A 20,052-nucleotide genomic window follows, 5' to 3' on the forward strand; every position below is an offset into this window, starting at 1 on the left:
TAACATTCCTCCTAGATTACCTCCTCCCCAACCTTTCACCCAAGCCATAAGGTCTAGTGACTGTAGTCCATTGGCAATTCCAGCCATTGTTCGAGAAACCAGTAACAATTTCAATTCAGCATTTTGAATACTCAGTATATCAGCTTGCAATTGGTGAATATCTAAGCTCAAGTTGTCTTGATGTCTGAGCAAGTGGTTTTTTATCTCGTCCCACGAGAAATGACTATCATTATAAGCATGTGGGGTTACACAGAAGCTAGAAACATTCCAATCACATTTTAATTTCAATTGCAATTTTACATTTTGTAACTCCTCTCCAAGGAGTAGTGCAGCATTTTCCAAATCTACTAACCTAGAAATGATTTCTTTATTGATTTTGGTTTGACTTCCCAAGCCAGACTTGCATTATGATGCCAGGCTTGGACAAATTCTGTAGTTTGGATACTTTGATGTAAAGCCACTCCAGAAACAGCAGCTACTGTAGTAAGGGCAATAATGCCCATAATAGCTGCTATTAGTACTCCAGTAAATCTTTTTGTGCACTTAAGCACTTTTTGTAAGGCTAATAACAAAGCATGGATATCAGGCGAAGCTTCCCAAGGTTAAGTTTGATTAACTAGTATTCAAATGCCTAGCTGCCTTCTAAGAATAATATAACTATGACTACTATCGAATAATGGTGAATTAAGGCAAGTATATAGTTTACATGAATTATTTTCACACTGGACTTCTCAGCTTGTCTGATTTAGGTAAAAACTTCCAGTCATGAAACTGTATGGGCTGCAAACACTGGACTGAATATAGAAAGAGAAATTGTCAGAAGTGTAAAATGATAAAGAATAATTATTGGAATATTGATAGCGACCTTCCCATATGTGAATGGACCCTAAACTGAAGGAAATTTTGCATAATGTTACTTGGGCTAGCCCATGGCCTATTACTGGAAATGGTGGGAACTTCCCATGCCAGGAAATGGGGTGTTTTGCAAAAGTTGTAATAACAGTAGTAAAATTATGTTTATACACCTTCCATCTCAGTCCTTCATAAGAAGAACAGGTCTCATCCATACTGCAATTCTGAAATGCATACCCTTTAGGGGAACTGTCAGTTAATTCCATAGGAACCATTAATTAGCAGTACACCACTAGACCCCCGACAATCTTCCCAATAAAGGTGCTCATTTGGTGAATCCCTCAAAGAAGGATATCTACATATGTGTTTGTCTAGAGGGTTAAGGCCAGTATTATTATAATGTTTATATTTAAAACTGAACCCTGATATAAGATGTAATTGAGTTCTGGAAATATCTCCAAGTTTAGGGGTGACTGACAACCATGTTTGATATATTAAACTTAGACACCCATCAGCAGAGCCAACACATAAGGTCAGCTCAATGAATCCTAGGGTCCCATTAAAATTAGTGCCCTTTTCTTGCGGATGAAATGTCAAGTGGGAGTCTCCTGGCCCAGAGACCCAGGAAGAATCACTAACATAAATCTGAGGAGTGGTTTCCATCCAAGATACAGGCCAAAGTAAAGGGAGGTTAGGAATATATGCCCAATAAGTATAATTAGTTTCAGCATTAGCTACAGGCAAACCACTTAACAGTTGCTGTTTCTACAATGAGCATAGCTACCAGTAAATTAGGAGCAGTAACTGGCAATTCCTCCTATTCCAACTGTTGTTTGGCTTCTTGCCTCAGACATTTAATTTGCCCCCACAGGGGGGTGAAGCTGCTCTAGTCTTTGGAGTGGGACTCAGTCGTGTAGTTTCCAGCATCAATCTCTCCATATGCATGACCAGAGGTTCTGGGTTCCATAGGAACTTTTGTCGGCTTTTGGCATTCATGATATGGTGTTTTTTTTATTTTTTTTATTGACTTTGTAATAATATTACATCAAAAATATATATGTGAGGTCCCATTCAACCCCACTCCCCCACCCCCCCCCTCCCCCCCAAAACACTCGTTCCCATCATCATGACACATCCATTGGATTTTTTAAGTACATCTTTGGGCACCTCTGCACCTCATAGTCAATGGTCCACATCATGGCCCATACTCTCCTCCATTCCACATGATATGGTTTTATTCGACGAGCTGGTACGCACACGTTCTCTGTTTCCTGGGGAAATACAAGTATACCCTCATCCCCAAGTTAACAGCTTTCATGTTGACCATTCATTGGTCAGTGGATCATTCCACCAAATTAAAAGTGTTTCAGACAGAGTTTGGGTTTGAGTTTTAGAATTAGTTTGGAAATGCCTTTCAGCTGATGTTCCTTCCAGGGTGTTTCCACGATTAAGAAAATTAAGAAGTGAATAGTACTTTATGTAACTGCATCTGCGATGTCTTCCTGTCTCCACCTTTTTGCTTTTGTAACCTGAGTTTAAAGGTTAGATTTGCTCGCTCCACACTAGCTTGCCCTTGGGGATTATAAGGAAGTCCTGTATTATGTGAAAAACTCCAAGTATCTAGAAATTTTTTAAAGGAGACTCTGGTATAAGCAGGAGCATTATCCCATTACAGCAAAGCAAGCCAACAAATGCTGTCTTATGTGTTCATCAGTTTTTCCCATCTGAGCTGTAGGCCAAATGAATCCTGAACAAGTATCTACAGAGATATGAACGTAACATAATTTCCCAGAGGAGGAGATATGAGTTATATCCATTTGCCACAGAGAGTTAACAGTTAAACCACAGGGATTTACTCCAGGTTCTGATTGTTTTGGATTATTAAGAATTTGACAGGATGCACAGGTTTGAACAATGTTCTTAGCTTGTGTCCATGCTAAAGGAAAAGAAGCTTTGAGGCCAGCTGCATTTAAATGAGTTAGATTATGAAAGTGAATAGCTTCTTGTAAAAGAGGAGTGACCAATTTATCAGCAGCAATACTTATACTAATTGTCCAGGTAAATTAAAATGAGATCGAATGTGAGTGATAAAAAATTGACTTTTTCTATTTCTAATTATCTGTTGAAGTTTGTGAAAAAGCTTATAAAGAAACTGATTCAAGTTAGGTTCAATAAGAGCTGTTTCAATCAATTGAGTAACCTGGACAACATATGCCGAGTCTGAAAGGATGTTTATGGACTCTGGTATGTCTTGCCAAACAATAAGTTCTGTTATTAATTCAACTTGCTGAGCTGAAAATCCAGGAGTAGGAATTTTCTTAGTTTTATATCCAGTATATCCAGCTCTGCCATTTCCAGACCCATCAGTAAAGATTGTAGGGGCATCAAGTATTGGTTGAAACTTAGTTATGCCAGGTAAAATCCATTGAGCACATTTAATGAATTGTAATATATGATTTTTAGGGTAGTAGTTATCTATCTATCCAATATAATCAGAAAAGGCCATTTGCCATTGTAAGCAATTTTGTAGGCAAGCCTCAACTTCCTTGTGTAAAAGTGGAAGAATGATATGAGAAGGGTCCTCTCCGTGAAGGGCACAAGTGCAAATTCACGGCCTTTAAGAATAATCTGGGCCATAAAACCCATATAAGGAGATAAAGTTTTAAAAACACTGTTAGGCAAAAATATCCATTCTACAATATTATATTGTAGCATAAGGATTCCCGTGGGAGAGTTTAAGGAAGGCAGGACAATCAATTGCATTGGCTATGTCTGGATTAATGCACTCAACTTGTGCACTTTGAATTTTTTTCTCTGTGTTTTAATTCTTGTTCTGCTTCTTTCATCAGACCTGGGGGCTATTTATTTGAGGATCTCCTCAAAATAGGGAAAAAAGATTAAATGGTTCATAGGTGGAAATGCCATCTTTGGGCCATAGCCAGTTTATATCTCCTAATAATTTCTGTAAATCATTCAAAGTTTTATTAGAGTCCCTATGAATCTGAACCTTCTGAGGCTTAATTGTAATTTTATCAATGATAGTTCCAAGATAAGAAATGGGAGTAACTTTTTGAATTTTCTCAGGGGCAAGTTTTAACCCTGCTGCAATTAAGCTCTTTTCTAAGGCCTGATATGCTAAAACTACAGATGAAAAAAGGGAGCAGCATACAGTATATCATCTGTGTAATGTGTAATATAACAAGAAGGAAAAGCCAATCTAATGGGATCTAAAGCTTCAGGTACAAAATTTTGACATATGGTGGGGCTATTAAGCATTCCTTGAGGAAGATATTTCCACAGAAAGCATTTCACAGGTTCTTTATTATTGAAAGAAGGCACAGAGAATGCAAATTTCTCATAGTCCTGGGGAGCCAAGGGTATTGCAAAGAAGCAATCTTTTAAATCAATAACAAGTGGCCAGCCAGGAGAGATCACAGCTGGTGTGAGCAACCCTGGCTGCAGTGCACCCATAGGTTGAATGACTGGGTTTACTGCTTGGGGGTCTATTAAAAGTCTCCATTGGCCTGATTTTTTCTTAATAGGAAACACTAGAGAGTTTCAAGAACTAAACGAATCTTCAATATGTCCCTTATCTAACTAATTAACTAATTTATGAAGTGCATCCAATTTTTCTTAACTTAATGGCCACTGTTCAACCCAAACTGGAGAGTTTGTAGTCCTTTGAAGAGGAAAGGGTTTGGGTGGTCCAATGAGGCTAGACTGAACAGTGGCCACTATGGAAAAGGTGAATATTTGAATCCCCCATGATTACTGTGAGCTGTGGGGTTTATTGGCTCAACAATTCCCTGGTGATGCTTACCCAATCCTAACCCTGGAACATGCCCCTGTTTCTTCATTAATTGTTGACATTGTTTACTATATTGGCTAACTTAGGGAATATAAATTTCAGCCTGCCATTGTTCTAATAGATCACATCCCCAGAGATTAATAGGTAAGTTCACAACATATGGCTGCAAGGTGTTGCCCATCAGGTCCCAGACAGTGAAAAATTTGCACACTCTGTTTTAAACCTCTGGGAGTGCCAAGTCCCACAACAGAAATAGATATATCCTGTAATGGTCAAGCAGAGGGCCAATGGTTAGATGATAGAAATATCAGCTCCAGTATCAAGAAGTCCTTTATTTTTTTTAAAGATTTATTTTTATTTATTTATTTCTCTCTCCTCACCCCCCCCCCTGACCCCGGTTGTCTGTTCTCTGTGTCTATTTGCTGCATTTTCTTCTTTGTCCGCTTCTGTTGTTGTCAGCGGCACGGGAATCTGTGTTTCTTTTTGTTGTTGTTGCATCATCTTGTTGTGTCATCTCTACGTGTGTGCAGCACCATTCCTGGACAGGCTGCACTTTCTTTCGTGCTGGGTTGCTCTCATTACAGGGCGCACTCCTTCCACGTGGGGATGCCCTTACACGGCAACACCCCTGCGTGGCATGGCACTCCTTGCGTGCATCAGCACTGCACATGGGCCAGCTCCACACAGGTCAAGGAGGCCCAGGGTTTAACTGTGAGCCTCCCATGTGGTAGATGGACGCCCTAACCACTGGGCCAAATCTGCTTCCCAAGAAGTCCTTTAAACAGCTAGTTCTGAACAGTTATTTCACAAACAGGACAAGATTCTAAACTTTTTCATTTAAAAATACTGCTGTCATTCCTGTACTTCCAAAACCATTTTTCCCTTGGACTTTCTCACTAGCTCCTACAGAAACATAAGGGAGCAATAACAATTGAGCTTTGTGATTTTCAATGTCAGCTTTCCAAGGAAAGGAGGAAGACATGATAACTTGAATTTCTCCTTGAGAGACAGAATCAATTACTCCCCGTATGCACTCTAACTCCCTGGGATGTGAGACTGCTCCTCCTGAGGAGAAGGCCAACTGTGCCAATTGGTAAAGTTCCCCTTGTTCTCATTTTCACACAGACGGGAATATCCCCTGGAAGCAAGATAACACCAACAGGTCTGCCTCAGGGATATCTACAGCTGTGCTTCCTGCTGTGGCTGGGGATAAGTCCAGAGCACTGCAGAGTACCGGGGAGTGCTGGGATTACTCTGCTGAGCTGGGAAAGGCCCCTTTTGGAAAGGGGCTAGGAACAGCTCCTTGGGAAGTTTCTCAACAATGGAATGCCATTCTTATGATAATTAGACCGATATTGGCTAGCCCAATGATTTCCTTTACCACAGGGGGGCACGGCTCAAATGGTTTCTGAGCAGAAATATTCTGTCTGAGAGGCATTGTTTTCCCCTCAGACCTTTTCTGACAATATTTTCTCATGTTACCAATTTTTCCACAATTGAAACATTTTCCAGAGATCCTCTTATTGATTTTCATCCCTGCCATAGCCTGAGCCATCAATGTAGCACGGTGGCCCTCCATCTCTACATCCTGGCACAATTTAAAATATCCAGGCAAATCCACTTTACCTTTCATGACCCCAACAGCTTTCTGACAGTCCTGATTAGCATTTTCATAAGCCATTATCTGTAAAAAAGAGTACCAGCAGCTTCTAAATTATTGACCTGTTTTTTGATAGCCTCTTGTAACTGAGTGATAAAGTCAGTGTAAGGTTCTTTAGGTCCTTGTAAGATTTTTTGAAATGACACCGGAGGCTGGCCTTTAGTCTCAATTTTCTCCCAGGCCCTTAAGCAACAGCTACGGACCTGTGCAATGGCTTGATCATCCATTGTTAACTGTTGATCTACTCCTGCCCAATTCCCCAGCCCAACTAACTTACTCAAGGAAATGGGGATATTATGGGCTCTGTTATGAGCAGCCTGAGACTTTGCATGATCTGTCCAAAAGGTTTTGAACTGTAAAAACTCTTCAGACCCCAGGGTGATGCATTCTAATGCAGAACATTCAGCTGGGATCAGCCTAGAGCCTTCAGCAAGCCCCTGCACTGTACCATCGGTAAAAGGAGAATTTGGACCATATTGTTGCACTGCTACTTTTAACTCTTTCAAAATTTTAAATGGGAAGGGTTCATGGGTGAACTCATAAACTCCATTCATATTTTGAGGATCCACTCCGGGAGCTACTCTTTCTTGTACGGTAACCAGAAAAGCCATTTGAAGTGCCTCCAAGTCACCCATTCTTCTAGGCTGTAAAATGCCTTCTTGTAAAGCTGACAATTTTGGCTAAGCATCTTCAAGTATAGGAGAGGAGGAGGTGTTGGTGGAAGGGAAAGTGACTTTCTGGAGTGAATTAATGAAGGAGCTGAAGGCAAAACAACTAGATTTAGTACCATCAAAAAATTCATTGGGAGATACTTCTTCACTTTCTTTATTTTCATTTTTCTCTTCCTCATTTGTTTGCAAGGGTTCCAAAACAGATTTAATAATAGTCCAAGTGGGTCAAATAGTAACCAGAAGCGGAACACCTTGTACATGTAATTTTTAAAACCCTTTTCCTACTTTTCCCAGTCTTCTAATTCTAAACTTCCTGTGGTTGGGAACCATGGACACTATTTTTCTATAATCTGTAAGAGTTCTAAAATATAATACTTGCTGGCCCTGGCTCCTCCTGCCTTAAGGAGCTGTTTGAGGAGAAAGACATACATGTGATATTTTGTTGAACTGTCTCTGTTTCCCATCATAACCCAGCTAAAATACCTGAGAATGTCCTTACTCACCAAAGATTTGGAAGGTCTTCTGAATAACTCTGGGCTCTGCACTGTGACAATGCCTTTAGTTTCGCTCGAAGCGAGTCTTCTTCCCCTCGAGTCCCGTTTGCGTGCCAGTTGCTGAAACCAGCTCAACAATAGGTTTGCACAAAGGGAAGGCAATGCAGAACTGAAGAAATATGAGGACAGAAATAAAGACACAAGAGAGAAATTAAAGATGGGACCAGGGGGCTCAACAGCTTCTGAAACTGAGAGCCTCGACCCTAGTTTCCACATTGTATTTATGAGAAATTACAAATCAGTAGTTATCTATGTTTATTTTCAAGGCTGCTTGTTATTAAAGCTGTAGCTCCTGGAATGCTAGGGAGCAGGCCATAACAAAGTTCAAACGTCTCCACATGCAGACAGTTTTTGTGCTGACCAGACAGCGTTCCATCTAATCAAGGCCTCTGTTCCTATGCCCACACTTCTTATCTGCATTATGGAAACATTTCAACTTCAAGCCATTTTCCCACATTCAAATTCAAGCTATTTTCCCACAAGTTCTAGTAGCTTTGTTGTAGGATTTTCAGAATTTTCTAGATATAGGGTCATATCATCAGCAAATAGTGAGTTTTACTTCTTCCTTTCCTATTTGGGTACACTTTATTACTTTATCTAGCCTAATTGATCTATCTAGAACATTTAGCACACTATTGAATAACAGTGGTAATAGTGAGCATCCTTTTCTCATTCCTGATCTCAGCAGGAAGACTTTCAATCTTTCACTGTTGAGTATAACAATACCTGTAAGTTTTTCATATATGCACTTTACCATATTGAGAAGGCTTCCTTATAGTCCTATTCTCGAGTATTTTTACCAGGAAAGGATTTGCTACTTTGTCATATGCTTTTTATGTGTCAATGGAGAGGATCATGTTATTTTTCTTCTTTAATTTATTAATGTGGTCTATTACACTAATTGCTTTCCTTGTGTTGAAAAACAATTGCATACTTAGGAAAAAACTCACTTGATTGTGATGTATGATTCCTTTAACTGTGTTGGATTCTATTTGGAAGTATTTTGTTCAGGATTTTATCATCTATATTCATTAGAGATATTGGTTTATAATTTTCTTTTTTCATAGTATCTTAATCTGGTTGGGGTATTAGGGTGATGTTGGCCTCATAGAATGAGTTTTGTAGTGAACTTTCCTTTTCCATTTTTGGAAGAGATTGAGCAGGATTGGTATTAAATCATCTTTGAATGATTGGTAGAATTCACCTTTGAAACAATTTGGTCTTGGGCTTTTCATTCTTTGGAGGTTTTTTTTATAAGATTGTTACAGTCTCTTTACTTGTGATTGATTTTTTTAAAATATTCTATTTATTCTTGTCTACATTGTCTACTTTTTTGCATACAGTTCTTCAACATATCCTCTTATGATCTCTCTTATTTCTGCAGTGTCAGTGGTAATGCTCTCTCAGTTCTGATTTTATTTATTTGCATCTTTTCTCTTTTTTTCTTTGTCGATCCAGCTAATGGTTTGTCATTTTTGCTGATCTTCTAAAAGAACCAACTTTTGGTTTTGTCGATTCTCTCTTTTGTTTTCTTGTTCTCAATTTCATTTATTTCTCCTATGATCTTTACTATTCCTTTCCTTCAGATTGATTTGGGATTAGTTTGCTGTTCTTTTCTCTAGTTCCTCCAGGTGTGCCATTAAATCTTCAATTTTAGCTCTTTCCCCCCTTTTCTTTAAAATGTAAGCTATCAGGGTTCTAAACCTCCCTTCAGCACTGTCTTCATTGTATTCCAAAGGTTTGAAATGTTGTTTCTCACTTTCATTCATCTCAAGTTATTTCCTGAATTCTCTTGCAATTTTTCTTTGACACACTGATAATTAAGAGTGTGGTGTTCAATCTCCACATGTTTTTGAATTTTCACTTTTTCTGTCTCTTATTTATTTCCAGCCTCATTCCCTTATGATTAGAGAAAGTCCATGGAAAACACATAAAACATATTTTCAAATGTCAGTATAAATATTAAACTTATTTATGAAATAAATACAAAAATTTTTGTACACATAATGGGCTCCTGGGTGTGCACATACACATATGCTCACATGCACAATTAATTGCAATAAAAATAGTACTCTGAGTATGACAGATTTTCTTGGATTTTTATGATCTATCATTTTATATGCATATCTATATCAGCATTTTGGTATAATGAACATGCCCAAATTGTACATAATTGGTGCTGGGTTTTCAACATTATTCTAGATAACCTAGTATAAAACAAACAATGGTGGAACCAGAATTTAGTCCACCCTTTGTAATGCCAAATATAAAATTTTCTGTTTCAATGTTTTGGCTGAATCATCACCATTTTTATCTAGATCACTAGCTAAATGAGAGTCCCTATCTGAATACCATGGTCTCCATGGAATGGTGTGCTGAGAATGATTTAAAGAACCTCTTACTATTAGACATTAGTTGGATTCCATATTTTAAAAGCAATTATGGAATTAACATCCTCTGTCATTGCTGCCAGTTTCTGAACTTTCCAGTTTACCCCATACCATTAATAATTTGGAGCAAAAAACACAGTGATTCACGTGTTTAACTCAAATACATTATAAAATCAGACAGAGCAGTGACCTCTTCATCACTCTTCTTTTACAGAACTTTCCAGTGTTTCTGCATTTTAATTCAGCATATTATCAAATTTCAGTTTCTTTAATTATGGTCTACAAAGATGTGCAATCTTAAAGAACCCCTGCTGACTACCTTCACTGACACCATGGGACCTGTATTAGTCTGCCAAAGGTTGATGAAAAGTATCTGAAATCTGTTGCCTTTTATAAAGGGTATATACTTAGAGTATATACCCTTTATAACTATACAGTTACAAGACCCTAAAGAGTCCAAATCTAGGATGTTTTCTCATCAAAGTCATTTGCTACCTGTTGAAGCAAGATGGCCACTGATCTCTGCAAGAGTTCAACCTTTTTCTTTGGGCTGCCTTTTGCTCACCTGGAGGCTTCCATAGGGCATGTCTGCCATGGTTTCCTCTGCTTCCTGGCATGGCTCATTTCTTTCTGGGCCTTCTATATCAGTCTTGACTCTCTTACCAAGGTCAGCTGCAAACTATCAGGTGAATGGCTCATCTCTCTGTGGGGCTCCAGGATTAAAAAATTACAGAGCTCTCTCTCTCTCTTTCAGTGTGTCTTCTTCAGTGAGTGTCTGTTTATATCAGCCCACCAAGGTGAAAGGGACTCAAACTGAATTACCCCTGACTGACATAACCCAATCAGAAGCCCTTAATTTAATTTTTATCAAATAAAATTAATCAGAGCGCCTCACTGAAGTTAGTACAACAAAAGGGTATCATACCCAGAAGAATAGATTAGTTTACAAATACAATATTTCTCTTTTTGGGATTCATAAATAATCTCAAATTGTCACAATACCCACTCCCATACCCAATCCAACCCATTACTGGGTGGGAAGCCATCCCCTGATGATTCAATGGGAAAGAAACATTCCTGACATTTCCTTCTCAGGTAAGCTCTCCAGACTTTCTTCTTAGGCAAGGCTAGTCTTGAGAAGCCAATCTTGAACGGCCTCATTGCAGAGCTCATCTATATAAACTATGCTGGGGTAGAGCAAGTTGTCACTGTTAACTACCACCATCTTGTCTCCATCCTGTTTGCATATGAGTCAAGCCATTAACATTCATTATTATTACTCTAAAGACATTGCTTGTCCTTTTTATTCTTTGTCTTTCCATTCTCATATCCTACTGTTGCCTACATTTATACCCTTTAATTTATCTTTCCTAAAATTTTTCATTTCTACACTCTCCTCCAAGTAACTTGTCCTTGCTTTATCCTTTCAGGGTGCAGAACTCCCTTTAGTATCTCTTGTAATTCTGGCTTTCTGATAACATTCTAGCTCTGTTTTTGTTTGTCTATGAAGACTTTAAACTCACCATTATTTTTGAAAGACAGTTTTGCCAGATACAGAATTCTTGGCTGGCAACTTTTCACTTTCAATACCTTAAATACATATTGCCACTGTCTTCTCATATCCATGGTTTCTGAATAGAGGTCAGCACAATTTTATTTAGGTTCCCTTGTATGTGATGCTTTGCTTTTCTCTTGCTGCTTTCAGATCCTCTCTTTATCTCTGATATTTTTCATTCTGAATAGTTGATGCTTGGGTTAAGTCTATTCAGATTTATTCTGTTTGGGATGCATTGTCCTTCTTGGATATTGATATTTATGTTTTTCAAAATGGTTGTGAAGTTTTCAGTAATTATTTCCTCAAATATTCTTTCTGCCCCTTTTTCCATTCTCTTCCGCTTCCTGGAAACCAATATTGCATATTTTTGTGTGTTTCGCATTGTCATTCAATTCCCTGAGACCCTGTTCCATTATTTTCAATTCTTTTCTTTTTCTAGTTTCATCATTTCAACCACAGATGTTCTATCCTCAATACCCCTAACTCTGCATATGCAACTCCAGTTTATTTTCAATCTCATCCATCTTGTCTTTCACTCGTCTAAGATATGTTATATTTCTTTGCAGGGTTTCTAATTCTTCTAATTCACTCAGTATTTTTTAATATTCTTTATCTCTTTAGTAATATTTGTCTTCATTTCTTTGAAATCATTTAGGAGATTTGTGTGATTATAATAGATTACTCTTCTTAAATCCTGTCTTGTCAAGCCATTTGATCTTTTACTTTGCCTGAACCATCTCTTCCTGTTCCCTAGTATCAATTGCAATGTTTTTGATGATATCTATGCATCTGAACATGTTGGTGAATTTACTTTGAGGGTCAATTTTTCTTTCTTGCATAGAGGTTTTTTTCACTGCTCTTCTTCAATTTCTGGTTCAACTTATTCTGAGTTTTAAAAATTGTCCAAATTAAGTCATCAAAATCACGTCAGGGACTCACTAATGGGGTGCAGATTTTCTCCCAAGAGTTCAAGCCCAAAGATACCTAAAAGTAGTTTTTCTCGTGCAGTTTCCAAGCCAGCCAGCAGATAACAGTCCTCTGCAAACCTTCCTGCAAGGTTGTTTCTTTCCATCTCTTCTTGCTTGTGTTTCTTATCTGGCCAGAGCTAAGATTCAAAGCAGATCCTGCTGGTCAAATTCACTGAAGATAAGCCACTCTCCTACCTCAGCTGCACCCTCTCTTTTCCCAGGAAGGATGGTGGTGTCTGTTCCCCTCTCAGTCTCCTGCAGTGAGCCATGGGTTTTATCCAGGCTGCACACCTTGAAGGTGGGGAATCGGTTCCTTTCCTGACTGCCACAGAGGTTCAGTAACTCACGGTTGTCATTTTGGGCTCTTCCTCTCTCTGTCCTTTGCCCTTCTGGGGATTGTGTGGCACTGTTCTGGTCAACTGATCCCCCACATCTTGTCCCTTGGACAGCTTTTGTCCTTTTAGCCATTGTTTTTGTGAAGAGAACTGAATCCTGCCTTCCTATTCTGATAACATATTCACAGAATTCTGTTCTGGGTTGAATTTAAGGCATTGTTTCCATCTTAAACTGAAAGCTACATTAGAGTGGAGATTATATGTATCTGTTTCATCATTGTTTCCCAAGTACATCATACAGTGTAACAAATATTTTTTGAATAAATGAATCAATATTTCTCTGATGCTGCCTCATGTGCCTGAGCACATGCCCATGAGGGTGGACTGGAGCTCCAGCTTCTCTTTCACCTGTCCAGGGCCATGACTGGCACCCACCACATATCCCCTTCTGTTTCCAATGTGTGGTCACTGAACCATGCGTGTATGATAATATCAGTTCCACTGCCTGCCATCCTGCCCATTGCCAGCAAGGCCACCACAGTGGTTATCTTGTCTTCTTAGATTGGGAGGTACAGTGTATGTATTGGTAGAAAACTTTGCAGGTATCAGAATTCACCTATTAAATACGTCTGCTTACATTCATGTTATATTAAATATGAATATTTGTATGCCTTCTTGATTTGATATAATTGGACTTTCACCTGATTCACAGGAGAACGAACCTGGAATTAAACAGGCAGCTCAAAACTTCAAACTTTGATAGACCAAGAGTTGAAGAATGGAGTTCCTTCTAAGAGGATTGTTTTGCGAGGATTTTCTCAGGGAGGAGCTTGACCTTTATAAACTGCTCTTACCACAAAGCAGAAACTGGCAGGTGTCATTGCACTTAGTTTCTGGCTTCCACTTTGGAATTCATTTCCACATGGTCCCATCAGTGGTGCTAATAAAGATATTTCTATTCTCTACTGCCATGGTGATTGTGCCCTTTAGTTCCCCTAATTTTTGGTTCTCTTATTGCTGAAAGGCTAAAATCAATGGTAAATCCAGCCAATATAAACTTCAAAAGCTATGAAGGAATGATGCACAATTCATGTCACCAAGAAATGATGGATAACAAGCAGTTCATTGAAAAAGTCCTACCATCAGTCAATTGACATCATTAAAAGGCATTGTGTAGAAGTTCACCAGCATAATTGTAGTAGAGGAAAAAACCTTAAACATGCTCAATCCTGAAACGTTTTGTTTGCAGTTAGAATGTTTTGCAAATATGAAACAATGACACAGTAAATAATATCTCTTCTTGGTAAATTTATGTTCTTTTCAGTTTCTATACATGCATTTGTAAAATATCAACCCAGATTATACTAGCACTAAAATAGGTGAAACAGTTGACTTCTTTTTCTCAAATGTAACTCAAAAAAATAAGATACTGAAATCAGAAGTTTTATTACATCATTTATAAATTATTAGTATTCTTAATGAATATTTGTTCAGGTATAAAGGAGCAGTTAAGTTATAAATGATTTAAGCATGCTGGGACATAGACAACAAATTTATTCCAAAATTGTCTAGTCACCATACAGTGGCCATAATTTTTATATATCTACTCATATATACATAATAATTGTAATAAAAAATAAGAATGGATGGCATTATATTTGTCCTAATCATAGAGATAATACTTTTAAGTGTTAGTGGAAGAGTAATAACATTATACTCTTCAATTACTGTTCTTTTTATTTTGAGGACCAGCTTATTTTCCCCTATCATTTCCATTTAATATTCTTTTCTCCTCTTTAGCAAAGATATATGTTCTTCCTTTACTATCTATCTTTCTTAGGAAAACAAATATATTTTTTTCCACCTTAGACATCTGATATTAATTAATGCTATAATTTGGCATTTTGAATCACAGACATATGGTATTTACTTATAATGAAATCAAACATTACTTAAAACTTCTGCACTACTTATTTCTTCAATTGTATCTTAGTACAAATTTAGATGTTTTTGGCTTTTAGAAGCTTTAGTTCAGGTAACAGGAACAATTTTATGGTTTTAACTTTCTGAAATCAGCTGGAATAATAATTAGGTCATACCCTAGCATATTCTGAAATATTTAAGACTTTATCTTAGAAATTGTAATTTTAAGATGAATTGGTCTAAGTTCATTTTCCTTGTAGCACAGAGTGTTTTTGTTCATATTTGAAACCAACTACTGTGGGAAATTTTGACTTTATTTTATTTGCCAATGAATTTCTTCGAAATCTTGAATTTAATCAAATAATTTTAAAAATTAGTTTTTGTTCAAACATAAAAATAGCAAACTTTTTATTTCATATAGTCAACATTTTCAGGTTACTGGTAAATGATTATTTGAAAACAAATTCCTGAGTAATAAAGTTTAGTCAGGACTTGATATATATGGTATAATTACCACATGGTTTAATTTAATTGAAATGTATTCTTGGTATTTTTGAACTGTTAATTTTTTAGCTGTATTCCAACTAATCTAAACAATGTGGTTACATCTTTATAAATGGGTGCTAATTGATAGTGGAAATAATTTGGCAATGTACAATATATAGAATGTTAATAATTAGGCAATATGCTTATGCCTGGATTTAACAGTTTTAAACACTTACAAATACATTGTCCTTTACTTCGAAGACTATAAATAGCTATATTTCATTGCAAAACCAGCAATATCTTATTTATGGTAAGATAAATTTTTCCATTGAAAAGTTTTTCTATAGTGTGGGAAAATATAAATCTTTCTTATGCTTTCTATCAATGTGAAATAAAACTTAATTCTGACTTTCAAAAATATTTATCTGATGCTAACTAGTTCATTAATTCACTTTTCATTTTTTAGAGTTAGTATGATAAAAGTCCTTGCCTTCAAAGATCTGATACCTTCAGCTTCATTCTGATGCTCCAATGGGACTGAGATCACAATGTGTCATGAAGTGATTTGAGGCTGAGTTTCCAGTCATTTTAAAGATTACAAAATGATGTGTGGCAGAGTGTAAACTATATTGTAAACTATAGTCTACGGTTAGTAATGCTTCAGTATATCTTCATCAATTATAACAAATGCACCAAACCACACCAATGAAAAATATTTTTAATATGGGCAAGTGTGGGAGGGGGAGGGGTGGGGCATATGGGAATCCCCTATATTTTTATCCAATAGTTATGTAATCTAAAGCTTCTTAAAAATTAAAAAAAATTAAAAATTGATAATTTGTATGCTCTTGGAGTATGGAGGGTTTTTGGGTTCCCAGATCTTGCTAAGTTATCAGGGTCATGTTCTGTTATAACGGTTCCTTCAGTGAGTACTAAGACCCATGTCATTCCAACACAGAAATGTGTACATGGATCTTATAAAGAAGTTTTAGGTTTTGATCCTAGCTTTTTAAAAACTAGCAGTATTCTCTTAAGAATCATGTAGACTCTGCAGACCTCACTGATAAAATGTGGAAGTTGAGATAAAATATCTTTAAGTTCTTTTTCAGTAAATCATTGAGGACATGACATATTCCAAATACAAAAAATAGGAATTTAATTTTTTTCTGCTGAATATCAATGATGATAATAACAATGATAAAACTTAACATTTATAGAACACATCATATGTGCTAAATATTTCATATGGTTTGCTTTAGGAGTCCTTCTATTTGTTTCCATTTAAATATTTATATTTTGATACAAAACTAAAAGATTTAAATATAATACATAAAGGTTTTCATATTAATACATATTCATGTAGAATACTTACAAACTAAGGAATACCACAAAATAAAAAATTGGTAAATTTTGGTGTGTATATTTCAAGTTTTTTTTGTATCTGCATATATATATGTATTTGCATATAAACAAATATGAATTATATTTAAATCCTGATTTATAATATTTCACTCAATATAATGTGAACTTTTCCACACAATATGACTTTTAGTGACTGAAGATTATTTAATTATATAGCTTACCATGATATGATCAATCCCCTGTTGCTAGACATGTTTGTTGTTTTCCATTTATTGATATCATAATTCTGTAATGGGTACCTTTAAAGATAAATGACTGATTATTTAGAACAATTTAAAATTAGGATTACTGGGTCAAATGTAATGCACATTTTTAAGACCTTGAACATATATTACCAAATTTCTCTTCTGAAAATTTTTTCCAATTTACTATATCACCAGCACACATTTTCTGACAGAATATTATTAGCTGCCAAATAGTTAAGGGAAAATGGCATCTCATTTAAACTTGCATTTCTTTGATTCCAGTAATTAAAAAACAAAAACAAAAACTCCTCTTTGCGAATTGCTTGTTCATGGCCTTAGCTCATTTTTAAAATAAATCCAATGTTAGTCTTTATAAACAACTTGTTAAAACTCTTCTTTATATGGTATGAATATTAATACTTTGCCTATGATATATGCTGTAAATAATTTGTCCATTCTGTTATTTAACTTTTGTTTATGGTGTTGTCTATTCCATCAATAATTTCCCATTTTTCTGTTTTAATACCTAGAAATATCTTCATTGATACAGATCAAATAATTATTCATTTATATTTTCTTTGATATTTTATAGTTTCAAGTTTTATACTTTGCTCTTAAATTTATTTGAATGAATTTTGTTGCATGAAATGAGGTAGGAATGAAAAGTATCTTTCTAAATAATTGTCAGGAGGCCAATTTGGCTCAATTCATAGAGCATCTGCCTACCATGTGGAAGGTCCAGGTTCAAATCCAGGGCCTCCTGATCTATGTGGTGAGCTGGCCCACATACTGTGCTGATGTGTGCAAGGAGTGCCATGCCATGAAGGGGTGTCCCAGTGTAGGGGAGCCCCATATACAAGGAGTGCACCCCACATGGAGAACCGGCCCATGTGGAAAAAGCACAGCTTGCCCAGGAGTGGTGCCGCACACACAAAGAGCTGACACAGCAAGATGACACAACAAAAAGAGATGCAGATTCCCGGTGCCACTGACAAGAATGCAAGCAGACACAGAAGAACACACAGCGAATGGACACAGAGAGCAGACTATGGGGGGTGGATTTTTTAAAATAAATAAATAAATAGTTGCCATAATACCACTTATTGAAAAATGTGTCCATCTTTCCCCCATACTTTGGCTACAAAACAGTCTTTAAAAATCTACTGTGTACTAGGCACTTTAGAATTTTCTTTTGGTTTTATAGTTTTATTTTGGTTTTACAGTAGCTTGGTGAAATGTATTTCATTCTTATTTTACATAGGGCAAAAGTGAACCTCAGTGATTTTTAACTGACTTGCTTAAGGCCAGATAGCTAGCAAATTACATATGCCAGGCTGACATCTATGTGGTCTGACTCTAAGACCCAAATTATTTTTGCTTTATAACTACCAGAAAGGATTGGATACTTCAAACTAGTTTTGCTGGAGGCCAAATTTCAGGCCATTTATAGATTTATCGTTGAAGGTATCATTTCTACATTTTAATTTAATAATTTAAACCATTAAATTGTATTTTGCTTATATTTTCTGGACTCAGTTTTGCAAACACTCACACACTACCAAAACATACACAATCTTACGCCAGAGAACTCAATTTTAAAGGTATTCTTTTGAATTCAAAACCTTTATTGATAATTTTATCTTAGTAAAACAATTATATAAATACATTTATTGTATATATAATGAAACAATATACCATCTACTGGCAAGATTTCCAATATTCATATGTAAACACATAAATACCTTGGTTTTGAGAAGATGATGCTAGAAATATGATATTGTTTGTTTATATAATGTGTATCCTGAGGTCACCTAAAATTACTCATAGCCATTTTGTAATTCTGGACTTTGAATATATAATTCAGAGTTTATAAGAAATTAAATCTTCAAACAAGATATTTTAATTCTGAGAAATGATAGTTTTTGTCTAATGTGACCATAGCTGGGGTATGAGAATCATATAGCCCCTAATTTGCTGTGATGATTTTTCTGGGCTGGCTCACAATAAGATTGCTATCATCACAGAAGTTATTGTACTGGCCATTGAAGAGCAAAGGATGGCAGAGGAAAGTCAATTTCCAATTCCCCCTGCCTAGATAGAAATATGACACCTTTTCATATATTCTCACTTGGACAGATGGAGACAATAGTGCAAGGCTTAACATCTTAAATAAAAGACATGGTTTTTCTATTACTACCAACTTTCTCAACTAATTCCTCCTTTCACCTCCCCTCAAAACCACAGAAGTATTTCATTATACCCAGTTCTACCAACATAATTCTGCCAGCAATTTTATTTAATGTAAGAACTCTCCAGGGGTTTACATTTCAGTCCTTGATACTTCTTCAAATTTAGTTCCAAAAATTGACTCAAAAGTTAGAGGAAAAGCAACATTCAAGTAAAAGGGAAATTTACATGAAATAAAAGTTTGCAGTTATGCATTTGATTTCATGGTTCAGCTGAGATCAATTAAAAGGCAGATCAGTGAATTGTCTTTAAAGATATTCCATGAAAAATTTACATACCCAGTTTTTATTATGTACCTTATAACTTTAATATAATTGCGGCGGCTTGTTCGGTCGGTAGAGGTGGGGTCTGGTTGCGGACGAGGGGTCGGTCCAGCTCAGGACGAGGGGTCGGTCCCGCTTGGGATGAGGGATTGGTCCCGCTTGGGACGAGGGGTCGGTCTGGCAGCAGACGAGGGGTCGGTCTCACAGGGGTTGCGCGGTTCGGCTGACGGGGTTGCCCGGCGAAGCCGGCGACGAAGGGGTCGCCCGGAGAAGCAGGCGATGAACTGGGGACAAGGGAGGCCAGGCCCTTGTCGGGGGCTCTCAGGACTGGAGGGCGCACGGCAGAAGAACTACCTCGGAGACAAGGTAAACACGCAAGTCCACTTTATTGAGGGAGAGGCAGAGTTTATAGGGGCTGGGGAAGGCTGATTGGTCGAAGCCACGCCCTGTTCTGATTGGTTGCTGGAGAAAGGTCAGTGGGCAGTACTGGACGGGGGAGGGGTGGTGATTAGGGATTGGCTGTCGCTGTTGCTGGGGGAAGGGGCAGGGTTTAGGGATTGGTGGCTGCTGTTGCTGGGGTAGAGGGCAGACTTGAGTTTCCCGCCCACGCCTGGCTGTTGCTGCTGTCGGGGGAGGGGAAAAGGGCAGACTGGAATTTTCCGCCCTGCGCCTGCACAGGGAGAAAGAAGAAGAAGGGTGCCGCCCCACAGGCATCGTGTGGCGCCATCTGGGA

At 37.2% G+C, this 20,052-nt stretch overlaps 1 pseudogene; it reads left to right on the forward strand.

Annotated features, from left to right (window-relative positions):
- Window positions 1-13,268: 13,268 nt before the first annotated feature.
- On the forward strand, window positions 13,269-13,947 carry LOC101417304 (acyl-protein thioesterase 1-like; annotated as a pseudogene).
- Window positions 13,948-20,052: the final 6,105 nt, after the last annotated feature.

Source organism: Dasypus novemcinctus, chromosome X, assembly GCF_030445035.2.
Source record: "Dasypus novemcinctus isolate mDasNov1 chromosome X, mDasNov1.1.hap2, whole genome shotgun sequence".
Classification (NCBI taxonomy): Eukaryota; Metazoa; Chordata; class Mammalia; order Cingulata; family Dasypodidae; genus Dasypus; species Dasypus novemcinctus.